Raw genomic sequence first — 15,236 nt, 5'->3', positions numbered from 1 at the left:
AGTTTCACTATCTTAAAGACTTTTGGCTGCATGACACTGTAGGTGCAAGAGAAATGATATTGTTACAGACACTGAGCTTATTGTGTGTGGATACTAAGACAAGCTTGTGTTTTTTTTTTTTTTTTTTACTGTTAAAAGAAAGTTGCACGTCAAGCCCCCATGGCCTAATGGATAGGGCACTGGCCTCCTAAGCCAGAGATTGTGGGTTCAAGTCCCATCTGGGGTGCACCCGCGTGTTGAAAGTGCTTGAACTTGAGTATGGCACTCAAATTTAGCATCCCCCAAATGTAATATTTTATTCGCTGATGAGATTATGTGAGGTTTAATCATGGAGACAAGTAGTTGTGTAAACCTAACAGGGTTTTTCACTAAAGTGAAAATGATCAGGAATTTCAAGTGTATTTCAATTTAAAGGACCAAGTGGACAATTTTCTCCAAGTTACCTACGCCTTCAGTTCAGCTGCGTCGGCCTTGATTTTAAAATTCACTTTAAATTCTGGACAATTCTCAATTCAGTGAATATATCTGTACGATTATGAAATTGCCACATGAAACTTGCATTCAACTAATTAGAAGTTAACTGAGAACACATGGACAGCGTAGGTTTTGGTGAAAACACAGAAGTTGTAGATCCAGCAACTTGCTCTAGTGGCGCAATCGGTTAGCGCGCGGTACTTATAAGGCAGTATCTGTTGAGCAATGCCGAGGTTGTGAGTTCAAGCCTCACCTAGAGCAGTTTTTGTATTTGCTTTTCATTGGTTTATCTGCAAGGTCCAGCACGTTGTCTCCAACCAGCTATCAACGCCTCACCAGTCCAACAGGATGTAAATGGATTCTATTTTGTCCCTCTGTTTGCCCTTGTTTTTATTTGCTCTTAAATTCATCGTACTATTTTTGTTAGGGATTGCCTTTTTTTTTAGTAGAAGTGTTATCTTGGGCAATTTTTGTCCAAGGGGCGGAGCTTAAGCAAAGTTCCACTTCAGTTGCTAAGCGGATTTACTGACAATCCATCAGTGAAAAGAATGCAACTAAAGGACAAACTGTATACACCACAGACAGAGGAGAACAAAATAGCTGTGCCCAAATATTGAGAGTCGGCGCAATGGAGAAAACATGATAAATATAGATTGAGGCAAGTGGTAAGGTGGATAGTAGACGATACAAGGGGTATAATGAAAAGAAAATTGAAAAGAAAAAAGTTGCATGTCGTACTTGTTTTGCCTTTGCAGCCCTCTTGTTCAATGGTTAGAACATTCCATTTTTATGACCTGAGTTTTCTTAAAATGTGCTGCCACCACGATGCGCATCTTTTTTCCGTTTACAAACAAACGAAAACTAAAGAGTTTCACTATCTTAAAGACTTTTGGCTGCATGACACTGTAGGTGCAAGAGAAATGATATTGTTACAGACACTGGGCTTATTGTGTGTGGATACTAAGACAAGCTTGTGTTTTTTTTACTGTTAAAAGAAAGTTACACGTCAAGCCCCAGTGGTCTAATGGATAAGGCACTGGCCTCCTAAGCCAGGGATTGTGGGTTCAAGTCCCATCTGGGGTGCACCCGCGTGTTGAAGGTGCTTGAACTTGAGTATGGCACTCAAATTTAGCATCCCCCAAATGTAATATTTTATTCGCTGATGAGATTATGTGAGGTTTAATCATGGAGACAAGTAGTTGTGTAAACCTAACAGGGTTTTTCACTGAAGTGAAAATGATCAGGAATTTCAAGTGTATTTCAATTTAAAGGACCAAGTGGACAATTTTCTCCAAGTTACCTACGCCTTCAGTTCAGCTGCGTCGGTCTTGATTTTAAAATTCACTTTAAATTCTGGACAATTCTCAATTCAGTGAATATATCTGTACGATTATGAAATTGCCACATGAAACTTGCATTCAACTAATTAGAAGTTAACTGAGAACACATGGACAGCGTAGGTTTGGGTGAAAACACAGAAGTTGTAGAACAAGCAACTTGCTCTAGTGGCGCAATCGGTTAGCGCGCGGTACTTATAAGGCAGTATCTGTTGAGCAATGCCGAGGTTGTGAGTTCAAGCCTCACCTAGAGCAGTTTTTGCATTTGCTTTTCATTGGTTTATCTGCAAGGTCCAGCACGTTGTCTTCAACCAGCTATCAACGCCTCACCAGTCCAACAGGATGTAAATGGATTCTATTTTGTCCCTCTGTTTGCCCTTGTTTTTATTTGCTCTTAAATTCATCGTACTATTTTTGTTAGGGATTGCCTTTTTTTTTAGTAGAAGTGTTATCTTGGGCAATTTTTGTCCAAGGGGCGGAGCTTAAGCAAAGTTCCACTTCGGTTGCTAAGCGGATTTACTGACAATCCATCAGTGAAAAGAATGCAACTAAAGGACAAACTGTATACACCACAGACAGAGGAGAACAAAATAGCTGTGCCCAAATATTGAGAGTCGGCGCAATGGAGAAAACATGATAAATATAGATTGAGGCAAGTGGTAAGGTGGATAGTAGACGATACAAGGGGTATAAGGAAAAGAAAATTGAAAAGAAAAAAGTTGCATGTCGTACTTGTTTTGCCTTTGCAGCCCTCTTGTTCAATGGTTGGAACATTCCATTTTTATGACCTGAGTTTTCTTAAAATGTGCTGCCACCACGATGCGCATCTTTTTTCCGTTTACAAACAAACGAAAACTAAAGAGTTTCACTATCTTAAAGACTTTTGGCTGCATGACACTGTAGGTGCAAGAGAAATGATATTGTTACAGACACTGAGCTTATTGTGTGTGGATACTAAGACAAGCTTGTGTTTTTTTTTTTTTTTTTTACTGTTAAAAGAAAGTTACACGTCAAGCCCCAGTGGCCTAATGGATAAGGCACTGGCCTCCTAAGCCAGGGATTGTGGGTTCAAGTCCCATCTGGGGTGCACCCGCGTGTTGAAGGTGCTTGAACTTGAGTATGGCACTCAAATTTAGCATCCCCCAAATGTAATATTTTATTCGCTGATGAGATTATGTGAGGTTTAATCATGGAGACAAGTAGTTGTGTAAACCTTACAGGGTTTTTCACTAAAGTGAAAATGATCAGGAATTTCAAGTGTACATCAATTTAAAGGACCAAGTGGACAATTTTCTCCAAGTTACCTACGCCTTCAGTTCAGCTGCGTCGGCCTTGATTTTAAAATTCACTTTAAATTCTGGACAATTCTCAATTCAGTGAATATATCTGTACGATTATGAAATTGCCACATGAAACTTGCATTCAACTAATTAGAAGTTAATTGAGAACACATGGACAGCGCAGGTTTGGGTGAAAACACAGAAGTTGCAGAACAAGCAACTTGCTCTAGTGGCGCAATCGGTTAGCGCGCGGTACTTATAAGGCAGTATCTGTTGAGCAATGCCGAGGTTGTGAGTTCAAGCCTCACCTAGAGCAGTTTTTGCATTTGCTTTTCATTGGTTTATCTGCAAGGTCCAGCACGTTGTCTCCAACCAGCTCTCAACGCCTCACCAGTCCAACAGTATGTAAATGGATTCTATTTTGTCCCTCTGTTTGCCCTTGTTTTTATTTGCTCTTAAATTCATCGTACTATTTTTGTTAGGGATTGCCTTTTTTTTTAGTAGAAGTGTTATCTTGGGCAATTTTTGTCCAAGGGGCGGAGCTTAAGCAAAGTTCCACTTCGGTTGCTAAGCGGATTTACTGACAATCCATCAGTGAAAAGAATGCAACTAAAGGACAAACTGTATACACCACAGACAGAGGAGAACAAAATAGCTGTGCCCAAATATTGAGAGTCGGCGCAAGGGAGAAAACATGATAAATATAGATTGAGGCAAGTGGTAAGGTGGATAGTAGACGATACAAGGGGTATAAGGAAAAGAAAATTGAAAAGAAAAAAGTTGCATGTCGTACTTGTTTTGTCTTTGCAGCCCTCTTGTTCAATGGTTGGAACATTCCATTTTTATGACCTGAGTTTTCTTAAAATGTGCTGCCACCACGATGCGCATCTTTTTTCCGTTTACAAACAAACGAAAACTAAAGAGTTTCACTATCTTAAAGACTTTTGGCTGCATGACACTGTAGGTGCAAGAGAAATGATATTGTTACAGACACTGAGCTTATTGTGTGTGGATACTAAGACAAGCTTGTGTTTTTTTTTTTTTTTTTACTGTTAAAAGAAATTTACACTTCAAGCCCCAGTGGCCTAATGGATAAGGCACTGGCCTCCTAAGCCAGGGATTGTGGGTTCAAGTCCCATCTGGGGTGCACCCGCGTGTTGAAGGTGCTTGAACTTGAGAATGGCACTCAAATTTAGCATCCCCCAAATGTAATATTTTATTCGCTGATGAGATTATGTGAGGTTTAATCATGGAGACAAGTAGTTGTGTAAACCTTACAGGATTTTTCACTAAAGTGAAAATGATCAGGAATTTCAAGTGTATTTCAATTTAAAGGACCAAGTGGACAATTTTCTCCAAGTTACTTACGCCTTCAGTTCAGCTGCGTCGGCCTTGATTTTAAAATTCACTTTAAATTCTGGACAATTCTCAATTCAGTGAATATATCTGTACGATTATGAAATTGCCACATGAAACTTGCATTCAACTAATTAGAAGTTAATTGAGAACACATGGACAGCGCAGGTTTGGGTGAAAACACAGAAGTTGCAGAACAAGCAACTTGCTCTAGTGGCGCAATCGGTTAGCGCGCGGTACTTATAAGGCAGTATCTGTTGAGCAATGCCGAGGTTGTGAGTTCAAGCCTCACCTAGAGCAGTTTTTGCATTTGCTTTTCATTGGTTTATCTGCAAGATCCAGCACGTTGTCTCCAACCAGCTCTCAACGCCTAACCAGTCCAACAGGATGTAAATGGATTCTATTTTGTCCCTCTGTTTGCACTTGTTTTTATTTGCTCTTAAATTCATCGTACTATTTTTGTTAGGGATTGCCTTTTTTTTTAGTAGAAGTGTTATCTTGGGCAATTTTTGGCCAAGGGGCGGAGCTTAAGCAAAGTTCCACTTCGGTTGCTAAGCGGATTTACTGACAATTAATCAGTGAAAAGAATGCAACTAAAGGACAAACTGTATACACCACGGACAGAGGAGAACTAAATAGCTGTGCCCAAATATTGAGAGTCGGCGCAAGGGGGAAAACATGATAAATATAGATTGAGGCAAGTGGTAAGGTGGATAGTAGACAATACAAGGGGTATAAGGAAAAGAAAATTGAAAAGAAAAAAGTTGCATGTCATACTTGTTTTGCCTTTGCAGCCCTCTTCTTCAATGGTTGGAACATTCCATTTTTATGACCTGAGTTTTCTTAAACTGTGCTGCCACCACGATGCGCATCTTTTTTCCGTTTACAAACAAACGAAAACTAAAGAGTTTCACTATCTTAAAGACTTTTGGCTGCATGACACTGTAGGTGCAAGACAAATGATATTGTTACAGACACTGAGCTTATCGTGTGTGGATACTAAGACAAGCTTGTGTTTTTTTTTTTTTTTTATTGTTAAAAGAAAGGTACACGTCAAGCCCCAGTGGCCTAATGGATAAGGCACTGGCCTCCTAAGCCAGGGATTGTGGGTTCAAGTCCCATCTGGGGTGCACCCGCGTGTTTAAGGTGGTTGAAATTTAGTATGGCACTCAAATTTAGCATCCCCCAAATGTAATATTTTATTCGCTGATGAGATTATGTGAGGTTTAATCATGGAGACAAGTAGTTGTGTAAAACCATACAGGGTTTTTCACTAAAGTGAAAATGATCAGGAATTTCAAGTGTATTTCAATTTAAAGGACCAAGTGGACAATTTTCTCCAAGTTACCTACGCCTTCAGTTCAGCTGCGTCGGCCTTGATTTTAAAATTCACTTTAAATTCTGGACAATTCTCAATTCAGTGAATATATCTGTACGATTATGAAATTGCCACATGAAACTTGCATTCAACTAATTAGAAGTTAATTGAGAACACATGGACAGCGCAGGTTTGGGTGAAAACACAGAAGTTGCAGAACAAGCAACTTGCTCTAGTGGCGCAATCGGTTAGCGCGCGGTACTTATAAGGCAGTATCTGTTGAGCAATGCCGAGGTTGTGAGTTCAAGCCTCACCTAGAGCAGTTTTTGCATTTGCTTTTCATTGGTTTATCTGCAAGGTCCAGCACGTTGTCTCCAACCAGCTCTCAACGCCTCACCAGTCCAACAGGATGTAAATGGATTCTATTTTGTCCCTCTGTTTGCCCTTGTTTTTATTTGCTCTTAAATTCATCGTACTATTTTTGTTAGGGATTGCCTTTTTTTTTAGTAGAAGTGTTATCTTGGGCAATTTTTGTCCAAGGGGCGGAGCTTAAGCAAAGTTCCACTTCGGTTGCTAAGCGGATTTACTGACAATCCATCAGTGAAAAGAATGCAACTAAAGGACAAACTGTATACACCACAGACAGAGGAGAACAAAATAGCTGTGCCCAAATATTGAGAGTCGGCGCAAGGGAGAAAACATGATAAATATAGATTGAGGCAAGTGGTAAGGTGGATAGTAGACGATACAAGGGGTATAAGGAAAAGAAAATTGAAAAGAAAAAAGTTGCATGTCGTACTTGTTTTGTCTTTGCAGCCCTCTTGTTCAATGGTTGGAACATTCCATTTTTATGACCTGAGTTTTCTTAAAATGTGCTGCCACCACGATGCGCATCTTTTTTCCGTTTACAAACAAACGAAAACTAAAGAGTTTCACTATCTTAAAGACTTTTGGCTGCATGACACTGTAGGTGCAAGAGAAATGATATTGTTACAGACACTGAGCTTATTGTGTGTGGATACTAAGACAAGCTTGTGTTTTTTTTTTTTTTTTACTGTTAAAAGAAATTTACACGTCAAGCCCCAGTGGCCTAATGGATAAGGCACTGGCCTCCTAAGCCAGGGATTGTGGGTTCAAGTCCCATCTGGGGTGCACCCGCGTGTTGAAGGTGCTTGAACTTGAGAATGGCACTCAAATTTAGCATCCCCCAAATGTAATATTTTATTCGCTGATGAGATTATGTGAGGTTTAATCATGGAGACAAGTAGTTGTGTAAACCTTACAGGGTTTTTCACTAAAGTGAAAATGATCAGGAATTTCAAGTGTATTTCAATTTAAAGGACCAAGTGGACAATTTTCTCCAAGTTACTTACGCCTTCAGTTCAGCTGCGTCGGCCTTGATTTTAAAATTCACTTTAAATTCTGGACAATTCTCAATTCAGTGAATATATCTGTACGATTATGAAATTGCCACATGAAACTTGCATTCAACTAATTAGAAGTTAATTGAGAACACATGGACAGCGCAGGTTTGGGTGAAAACACAGAAGTTGCAGAACAAGCAACTTGCTCTAGTGGCGCAATCGGTTAGCGCGCGGTACTTATAAGGCAGTATCTGTTGAGCAATGCCGAGGTTGTGAGTTCAAGCCTCACCTAGAGCAGTTTTTGCATTTGCTTTTCATTGGTTTATCTGCAAGATCCAGCACGTTGTCTCCAACCAGCTCTCAACGCCTAACCAGTCCAACAGGATGTAAATGGATTCTATTTTGTCCCTCTGTTTGCCCTTGTTTTTATTTGCTCTTAAATTCATCGTACTATTTTTGTTAGGGATTGCCTTTTTTTTTAGTAGAAGTGTTATCTTGGGCAATTTTTGTCCAAGGGGCGGAGCTTAAGCAAAGTTCCACTTCGGTTGCTAAGCGGATTTACTGACAATCCATCAGTGAAAAGAATGCAACTAAAGGACAAACTGTATACACCACAGACAGAGGAGAACAAAATAGCTGTGCCCAAATATTGAGAGTCGGCACAAGGGAGAAAACATGATAAATATAGATTGAGGCAAGTGGTAAGGTGGATAGTAGACGATAAAAGGGGTATAAGGAAAAGAAAATTGAAAAGAAAAAAGTTGCATGTCGTACTTGTTTTGCCTTTGCAGCCCTCTTGTTCAATGGTTGGAACATTCCATTTTTATGACCTGAGTTTTCTTAAAATGTGCTGCCACCACGATGCGCATCTTTTTTCCGTTTACAAACAAACGAAAACTAAAGAGTTTCACTATCTTAAAGACTTTTGGCTGCATGACACTGTAGGTGCACGAGAAATGATATTGTTACAGACACTGAGCTTATTGTGTGTGGATACTAAGACAAGCTTGTGTTTTTTTTTTTTTTTTTACTGTTAAAAGAAAGTTGCACGTCAAGCCCCCGTGGCCTAATGGATAAGGCACTGGCCTCCTAAGCCAGGGATTGTGGGTTCAAGTCCCATCTGGGGTGCACCCGCGTGTTGAAGGTGCTTGAACTTGAGTATGGCACTCAAATTTAGCATCCCCCAAATGTAATATTTTATTCGCTGATGAGATTATGTGAGGTTTAATCATGGAGACAAGTAGTTGTGTAAACCTAACAGGGTTTTTCACTAAAGTGAAAATGATCAGGAATTTCAAGTGTATTTCAATTTAAAGGACCAAGTGGACAATTTTCTCCAAGTTACCTACGCCTTCAGTTCAGCTGCGTCGGCCTTGATTTTAAAATTCACTTTAAATTCTGGACAATTCTCAATTCAGTGAATATATCTGTACGATTATGAAATTGCCACATGAAACTTGCATTCAACTAATTAGAAGTTAATTGAGAACACATGGACAGCGCAGGTTTGGGTGAAAACACAGAAGTTGCAGAACAAGCAACTTGCTCTAGTGGCGCAATCGGTTAGCGCGCAGTACTTATAAGGCAGTATCTGTTGAGCAATGCCGAGGTTGTGAGTTCAAGCCTCACCTAGAGCAGTTTTTGCATTTGCTTTTCATTGGTTTATCTGCAAGGTCCAGCACGTTGTCTCCAACCAGCTCTCAACGCCTCACCAGTCCAACAGGATGTAAATGGATTCTATTTTGTCCCTCTGTTTGCCCTTGTTTTTATTTGCTCTTAAATTCATCGTACTATTTTTGTTAGGGATTGCCTTTTTTTTAGTAGAAGTGTTATCTTGGGCAATTTTTGTCCAAGGGGCGGAGCTTAAGCAAAGTTCCACTTCGGTTGCTAAGCGGATTTACTGACAATCCATCAGTGAAAAGAATGCAACTAAAGGACAAACTGTATACACCACAGACAGAGGAGAACAAAATAGCTGTGCCCAAATATTGAGAGTCGGCGCAAGGGAGAAAACATGATAAATATAGATTGAGGCAAGTGGTAAGGTGGATAGTAGACGATAAAAGGGGTATAAGGAAAAGAAAATTGAAAAGAAAAAAGTTGCATGTCGTACTTGTTTTGCCTTTGCAGCCCTCTTGTTCAATGGTTGGAACATTCCATTTTTATGACCTGAGTTTTCTTAAAATGTGCTGCCACCACGATGCGCATCTTTTTTCCGTTTACAAACAAACGAAAACTAAAGAGTTTCACTATCTTAAAGACTTTTGGCTGCATGACACTGTAGGTGCAAGAGAAATGATATTGTTACAGACACTGGGCTTATTGTGTGTGGATACTAAGACAAGCTTGTGTTTTTTTTTGTTTTTTTTTACTGTTAAAAGAAAGTTACACGTCAAGCCACAGTGGCCTAATGGATAAGGCACTGGCCTCCTAAGCCAGGGATTGTGGGTTCAAGTCCCATCAAGTCCAAAGTCCCGCGTGTTGAAGGTGCTTGCAACTTGAGTATGGCACTCAAATTTAGCATCCCCCAAATGTGATATTTTATTCGCTGATGAGATTATGTGAGGTTTAATCATGGAGACAAGTAGTTGTGTAAACCTTACAGGGTTTTTCACTAAAGTGAAAATGATCAGGAATTTCAAGTGTATTTCAATTTAAAGGACCAAGTGGACAATTTTCTCCAAGTTACCTACGCCTTCAGTTCAGCTGCGTCGGCCTTGATTTTAAAATTCACTTTAAATTCTGGACAATTCTCAATTCAGTGAATATATCTGTACGATTATGAAATTGCCACATGAAACTTGTATTCAACTAATTAGAAGTTAATTGAGAACACATGGACAGCGCAGGTTTGGGTGAAAACACAGAAGTTGCAGAACAAGCAACTTGCTCTAGTGGCGCAATCGGTTAGCGCGCGGTACTTATAAGGCAGTATCTGTTGAGCAATGCCGAGGTTGTGAGTTCAAGCCTCACCTAGAGCAGTTTTTGCATTTGCTTTTCATTGGTTTATCTGCAAGGTCCAGCACGTTGTCTCCAACCAGCTCTCAACGCCTCACCAGTCCAACAGGATGTAAATGGATTCTATTTTGTCCCTCTGTTTGCCCTTGTTTTTATTTGCTCTTAAATTCATCGTACTATTTTTGTTAGGGATTGCCTTTTTTTCTTGTAGAAGTGTTATCTTGGGCAATTTTTGTCCAAGGGGCGGAGCTTAAGCAAAGTTCCACTTCGGTTGCTAAGCGGATTTACTGACAATCCATCAGTGAAAATAATGCAACTAAAGGACAAACTGTATACACCACAGACAGAGGAGAACAAAATAGCTGTGCCCAAATATTGAGAGTCGGCGCAAGGGAGAAAACATGATAAATATAGATTGAGGCAAGTGGTAAGGTGGATAGTAGACGATACAAGGGGTATAAGGAAAAGAAAATTGAAAAGAAAAAAGTTGCATGTCGTACTTGTTTTGCCTTTGCAGCCCTCTTGTTCAATGGTTGGAACATTCCATTTTTATGACCTGAGTTTTCTTAAAATGTGCTGCCAACACGATGCGCATCTTTTTTCCGTTTACAAACAAACGAAAACTAAAGAGTTTCACTATCTTAAAGACTTTTGGCTGCATGACACTGTAGGTGCAAGAGAAATGATATTGTTACAGACACTGGGCTTATTGTGTGTGGATACTAAGACAAGCTTGTGTTTTTTTTGTTTGTTTTTTACTGTTAAAAGAAAGTTACACGTCAAGCCCCAGTGGCCTAATAAATAAGGCACTGGCCTCCTAAGCCAGGGATTGTGGGTTCAAGTCCCATCTGGGGTGCACCCTTGTGTTGAAGGTGCTTGAACTTGAGTATGGCACTCAAATTTAGCATCCCCCAAATGTAATATTTTATTCGCTGATGAGATTATGTGAGGTTTAATCATGGAGACAAGTAGTTGTGTAAACCTAACAGGGTTTTTCACTAAAGTGAAAATGATCAGGAATTTCAAGTGTATTTCAATTTAAAGGACCAAGTGGACAATTTTCTCCAAGTTACCTACGCCTTCAGTTCAGCTGCGTCGGCCTTGATTTTAAAATTCACTTTAAATTCTGGACAATTCTCAATTCAGTGAATATATCTGTACGATTATGAAATTGCCACATGAAACTTGCATTCAACTAATTAGAAGTTAATTGAGAACACATGGACAGCGCAGGTTTGGGTGAAAACACAGAATTTGGAAAACAAGCAACTTGCTCTAGTGGCGCAATCGGTTAGCGCGCGGTACTTATAAGGCAGTATCTGTTGAGCAATGCCGAGGTTGTGAGTTCAAGCCTCACCTAGAGCAGTTTTTGCATTTGCTTTTCATTGGTTTATCTGCAAGGTCCAGCACGTTGTCTCCAACCAGCTCTCAACGCCTCACCAGGCCAACAGGATGTAAATGGATTCTATTTTGTCCCTCTGTTTGCCATTGTTTTTATTTGCTCTTAAATTCATCGGGCGGAGCTTAAGCAAAGTTCCACTTCGGTTGCTAAGCGGATTTACTGACAATCCATCAGTGAAAAGAATGCAACTAAAGGACAAACTGTATACACCACGGACAGAGGAGAACAAAATAGCTGTGCCCAAATATTGAGAGTCGGCGCAAGGGAGAAAACATGATAAATATAGATTGAGGCAAGTGGTAAGGTGGATAGTAGTCGATACAAGGGGTATAAGGAAAAGAAAATTGAAAAGAAAAAAGTTGCATGTCGTACTTGTTTTGCCTTTGCAGCCCTCTTGTTCAATGGTTGGAACATTCCATTTTTATGACCTGAGTTTTCTTAAAATGTGCTGCCACCACGATGCGCAGCTTTTTTCCGTTTACAAACAAACGAAAACTAAAGAGTTTCACTATCTTAAAGACTTTTGGCTGCATGACACTGTAGGTGCAAGAGAAATGATATTGATACAGACACTGAGCTTATTGTGTGTGGATACTAAGACAAGCTTGTGTTTTATTTTTTATTTTTTTACTGTTAAAAAAAAGTTACACATCAAGCCCCAGTGGCCTAATGGATAAGGCACTGGCCTCCTAAGCCAGGAATTGTGGGTTCAATCCCCATCTGGGGTGCACCCACGTGTTGAACGTGGTTGAACTTGAGTATGGCACTCAAATTTAGCATCCCCCAAATGTAATATTTTATTCGCTGATGAGATTATGTGAGGTTTAATCATGGAGACAAGTAGTTGTGTAAACCTTACAGGGTTTTTCACTAAAGTGAAAATGATCAGGAATTTCAAGTGTATTTCAATTTAAAGGACCAAGTGGACAATTTTCTCCAAGTTACCTACGCCTTCAGTTCACCTGCATCGTCCTTGATTTTAAAATTCACTATAAATTCTGGACAATTCTCAATTCAGTGAATATATCAGTATGATTATGAAATTGCCACATGAAACTTGCATTCAACTAATTAGAAGTTAATTGAGAACACATGGACAGCGCAGGTTTGGGTGAAAACACAGAAGTTGTATTGCGTTCTAGTGGCGCAATCGGTTAGCGCGCGGTACTTATAAGGCAGTATCTGTTGAGCAATGCTGAGGTTGTGAGTTCAAGCCTCACCTAGAGCAGTTTTTGCATTTGCTTTTCATTGGTTTATCTGCAAGGTCCAGCACGTTGTCTCCAACTAGCTCTCAACGCCTCACCAGGCCAACAGGATGTAAATGGATTCTATTTTGTCCCTCTGTTTGCCCTTGTTTTTATTTGCTCTTAAATTCATCGTACTATTTTTGTTAGGGATTGCCTTTTTTTTTAGTAGAAGTGTTATCTTGGGCAATTTTTGTCCAAGAGGCGGAGCTTAAGCAAAGTTCCACTTCGGTTGCTAAGCAGATTTACTGACAATCCATCAGTGAAAAGAATGCAACTAAAGGACAAACTGTATACACCACGGACAGAGGAGAACAAAATAGCTGTGCCCAAATATTGAGAGTCGGCACAAGGGAGAAAACATGATAAATATAGATTGAGGCAAATGGTAAGGTGGATAGTAGACGATACAAGGGGTATAAGGAAAAGAAAATTGAAAAGAAAAAAGTTGCATGTCGTACTTGTTTTGCCTTTGCAGCCCTCTTGTTCAATGGTTGGAACATTCCATTTTTATGACCTGAGTTTTCTTAAAATGTGCTGCCACCACGATGCGCATCTTTTTTCCGTTTACAAACAAACAAAAACTAAAGAGTTTCACTATCTTAAAGACTTTTGGCTGCATGACACTGTAGGTGCAAGAGAAATGGTATTGATACAGACACTGAGCTTATTGTGTGTGGATACTAAGACAAGCTTGTGTTTTATTTTTTATTTTTTTACTGTTAAAAAAATGTTACACGTCAAGCCCCAGTGGCCTAGTGGATAAGGCACTGGCCTCCTAAGCCAGGGATTGTGGGTTCAAGTCCCATCTGGGGTGCAACCACGTGTTGAAGGTGGTTGAACTTGAGGATGGCACTCAAATTTAGCATCCCCCAAATGTAATATTTTATTCGCTGATGAGATTATGTGAGGTTTAATCATGGAGACAAGTAGTTGTGTAAACCTAACAGGGTTTTTCACTAAAGTGAAAATGATCAGGAATTTCAAGTGTATTTCAATTTAAAGGACCAAGTGGACAATTTTCTCCAAGTTACCTACGACTTCAGTTCAGCTGCGTCGGCCTTGATTTTAAAATTCACTTTAAATTCTGGACAATTCTCAATTCAGTGAATATATCTGTACGATTATGAAATTGCCACATGAAACTTGCATTCAACTAATTAGAAGTTAATTGAGAACAAATGGACAGCGCAGGTTTGGGTGAAAACACAGAAGTTGTAGAACAAGCAACTTGCTCTAGTGGCGCAATCGGTTAGCGCACGGTACTTATAAGGCAGTATCTGTTGAGCAATGCCGAGGTTGTGAGTTCAAGCCATACCTAGAGCAGTTTTTGCATTTGCTTTTCATTTGTTTATCTGCAAGGTCCAGCACGTTGTCTCCAACCAGCTCTCAACGCCTCACCAGGCCAACAGGATGTAAATGGATTCTATTTTGTCCCTCTGTTTGCCCTTGTTTTTATTTGCTCTTAAATTCATCGTACTATTTTTGTTAGGGATTGCCTTTTTTTTTAGTAGAAGTGTTATCTTGGGCAATTTTTGTCCAAGAGGCGGAGCTTAAGCAAAGTTCCACTTCGGTTGCTAAGCGGATTTACTGACAATCCATCAGTGAAAAGAATGCAACTAAAGGACAAACTGTATACACCACGGACAGAGGAGAACAAAATAGCTGTGCCCAAATATTGAGAGTCGGCACAAGGGAGAAAACATGATAAATATAGATTGAGGCAAATAATAAGGTGGATAGTAGACGATACAAGGGGTATAAGGAAAAGAAAATTGAAAAGAAAAAAGTTGCATGTCGTACTTGTTTTTCCTTTGCAGCCCTCTTGTTCAATGGTTGGAACATTCCATTTTTATGACCTGAGTTTTCTTAAAATGTGCTGCCACCACGATGCGCATCTTTTTTCCGTTTACAAACAAACGAAAACTAAAGAGTTTCACTATCTTAAAGACTTTTGGCTGCATGACACTGTAGGTGCAAGAGAAATGATATTGATACAGACACTGAGCTTATTGTATGTGGATACTAAGACAAGCTTGTGTTTTATTTTTTATTTTTTTACTGTTAAAAAAAAGTTACACGTCAAGCCCCAGTGGCCAAATGGATAAGGCACTGGCCTCCTAAGCCAGGGATTGTGGGTTCAAGTCCCATCTGGGGTGCACCCACGTGTTGAAGGTGGTTGAACTTGAGTATGGCACTCAAATTTAGCATCCCCCAAATGTAATATTTTATTCGCTGATGAGATTATGTGAGGTTTAATCATGGAGACAAGTAGTTGTGTAAACCTAACAGGGTTTTTCACTAAAGTGAAAATGATCAGGAATTTCAAGTGTATTTCAATTTAAAGGACCAAGTGGACAATTTTCTCCAAGTTACCTACGCCTTCAGTTCAGCTGCGTCGGCCTTGATTTTAAAATTCACTTTAAATTCTGGACAATTCTCAATTCAGTGAATATATCTGTACGATTATGAAATTGCCACATGAAACTTGCATTCAACTAAT

The 15,236-nt window shown here is 39.7% G+C and overlaps 20 non-coding genes across 20 annotated transcripts; all 20 read left to right on the top strand.

The window, feature by feature from the left end:
• Positions 1 to 153: 153 nt before the first annotated feature.
• TRNAR-CCU (transfer RNA arginine (anticodon CCU)) lies at positions 154 to 228 on the top strand. Its single transcript has one exon. It is a non-coding gene; the product is annotated as a tRNA-Arg (tRNA).
• A 414-nt stretch (positions 229 to 642) lies between these two features.
• TRNAI-UAU (transfer RNA isoleucine (anticodon UAU)) lies at positions 643 to 735 on the top strand. Its single transcript is given in 2 exon segments — positions 643 to 680; positions 700 to 735. It is a non-coding gene; the product is annotated as a tRNA-Ile (tRNA).
• Positions 736 to 1,484: 749 nt separating this feature from the next.
• On the top strand, positions 1,485 to 1,557 carry TRNAR-CCU (transfer RNA arginine (anticodon CCU)). The gene has a single exon. It is a non-coding gene; the product is annotated as a tRNA-Arg (tRNA).
• A 416-nt stretch (positions 1,558 to 1,973) lies between these two features.
• Positions 1,974 to 2,066, top strand: TRNAI-UAU (transfer RNA isoleucine (anticodon UAU)). The gene is given in 2 exon segments: positions 1,974 to 2,011; positions 2,031 to 2,066. It is a non-coding gene; the product is annotated as a tRNA-Ile (tRNA).
• A 759-nt stretch (positions 2,067 to 2,825) lies between these two features.
• TRNAR-CCU (transfer RNA arginine (anticodon CCU)) lies at positions 2,826 to 2,898 on the top strand. Its single transcript has one exon. It is a non-coding gene; the product is annotated as a tRNA-Arg (tRNA).
• A 416-nt stretch (positions 2,899 to 3,314) lies between these two features.
• Positions 3,315 to 3,407, top strand: TRNAI-UAU (transfer RNA isoleucine (anticodon UAU)). Its single transcript is given in 2 exon segments — positions 3,315 to 3,352; positions 3,372 to 3,407. It is a non-coding gene; the product is annotated as a tRNA-Ile (tRNA).
• Positions 3,408 to 4,165: 758 nt separating this feature from the next.
• TRNAR-CCU (transfer RNA arginine (anticodon CCU)) lies at positions 4,166 to 4,238 on the top strand. The gene has a single exon. It is a non-coding gene; the product is annotated as a tRNA-Arg (tRNA).
• Positions 4,239 to 4,654: 416 nt separating this feature from the next.
• Positions 4,655 to 4,747, top strand: TRNAI-UAU (transfer RNA isoleucine (anticodon UAU)). The gene is given in 2 exon segments: positions 4,655 to 4,692; positions 4,712 to 4,747. It is a non-coding gene; the product is annotated as a tRNA-Ile (tRNA).
• Positions 4,748 to 5,504: 757 nt separating this feature from the next.
• TRNAR-CCU (transfer RNA arginine (anticodon CCU)) lies at positions 5,505 to 5,577 on the top strand. The gene has a single exon. It is a non-coding gene; the product is annotated as a tRNA-Arg (tRNA).
• Positions 5,578 to 5,994: 417 nt separating this feature from the next.
• On the top strand, positions 5,995 to 6,087 carry TRNAI-UAU (transfer RNA isoleucine (anticodon UAU)). The gene is given in 2 exon segments: positions 5,995 to 6,032; positions 6,052 to 6,087. It is a non-coding gene; the product is annotated as a tRNA-Ile (tRNA).
• Positions 6,088 to 6,844: 757 nt separating this feature from the next.
• Positions 6,845 to 6,917, top strand: TRNAR-CCU (transfer RNA arginine (anticodon CCU)). Its single transcript has one exon. It is a non-coding gene; the product is annotated as a tRNA-Arg (tRNA).
• Positions 6,918 to 7,333: 416 nt separating this feature from the next.
• TRNAI-UAU (transfer RNA isoleucine (anticodon UAU)) lies at positions 7,334 to 7,426 on the top strand. Its single transcript is given in 2 exon segments — positions 7,334 to 7,371; positions 7,391 to 7,426. It is a non-coding gene; the product is annotated as a tRNA-Ile (tRNA).
• Positions 7,427 to 8,184: 758 nt separating this feature from the next.
• TRNAR-CCU (transfer RNA arginine (anticodon CCU)) lies at positions 8,185 to 8,259 on the top strand. Its single transcript has one exon. It is a non-coding gene; the product is annotated as a tRNA-Arg (tRNA).
• Positions 8,260 to 8,673: 414 nt separating this feature from the next.
• TRNAI-UAU (transfer RNA isoleucine (anticodon UAU)) lies at positions 8,674 to 8,766 on the top strand. The gene is given in 2 exon segments: positions 8,674 to 8,711; positions 8,731 to 8,766. It is a non-coding gene; the product is annotated as a tRNA-Ile (tRNA).
• Positions 8,767 to 10,017: 1,251 nt separating this feature from the next.
• On the top strand, positions 10,018 to 10,110 carry TRNAI-UAU (transfer RNA isoleucine (anticodon UAU)). Its single transcript is given in 2 exon segments — positions 10,018 to 10,055; positions 10,075 to 10,110. It is a non-coding gene; the product is annotated as a tRNA-Ile (tRNA).
• A 1,249-nt stretch (positions 10,111 to 11,359) lies between these two features.
• On the top strand, positions 11,360 to 11,452 carry TRNAI-UAU (transfer RNA isoleucine (anticodon UAU)). The gene is given in 2 exon segments: positions 11,360 to 11,397; positions 11,417 to 11,452. It is a non-coding gene; the product is annotated as a tRNA-Ile (tRNA).
• Positions 11,453 to 12,144: 692 nt separating this feature from the next.
• Positions 12,145 to 12,217, top strand: TRNAR-CCU (transfer RNA arginine (anticodon CCU)). Its single transcript has one exon. It is a non-coding gene; the product is annotated as a tRNA-Arg (tRNA).
• A 407-nt stretch (positions 12,218 to 12,624) lies between these two features.
• Positions 12,625 to 12,717, top strand: TRNAI-UAU (transfer RNA isoleucine (anticodon UAU)). Its single transcript is given in 2 exon segments — positions 12,625 to 12,662; positions 12,682 to 12,717. It is a non-coding gene; the product is annotated as a tRNA-Ile (tRNA).
• Positions 12,718 to 13,477: 760 nt separating this feature from the next.
• On the top strand, positions 13,478 to 13,550 carry TRNAR-CCU (transfer RNA arginine (anticodon CCU)). Its single transcript has one exon. It is a non-coding gene; the product is annotated as a tRNA-Arg (tRNA).
• Positions 13,551 to 14,819: 1,269 nt separating this feature from the next.
• TRNAR-CCU (transfer RNA arginine (anticodon CCU)) lies at positions 14,820 to 14,892 on the top strand. Its single transcript has one exon. It is a non-coding gene; the product is annotated as a tRNA-Arg (tRNA).
• Positions 14,893 to 15,236: the final 344 nt, after the last annotated feature.

Source organism: Pelobates fuscus, chromosome 6, assembly GCF_036172605.1.
Source record: "Pelobates fuscus isolate aPelFus1 chromosome 6, aPelFus1.pri, whole genome shotgun sequence".
Classification (NCBI taxonomy): domain Eukaryota; kingdom Metazoa; phylum Chordata; class Amphibia; order Anura; family Pelobatidae; genus Pelobates; species Pelobates fuscus.
Note: the sequence above shows the minus strand (reverse complement) of the source record. Positions and strands in the feature narration are given on the sequence as shown.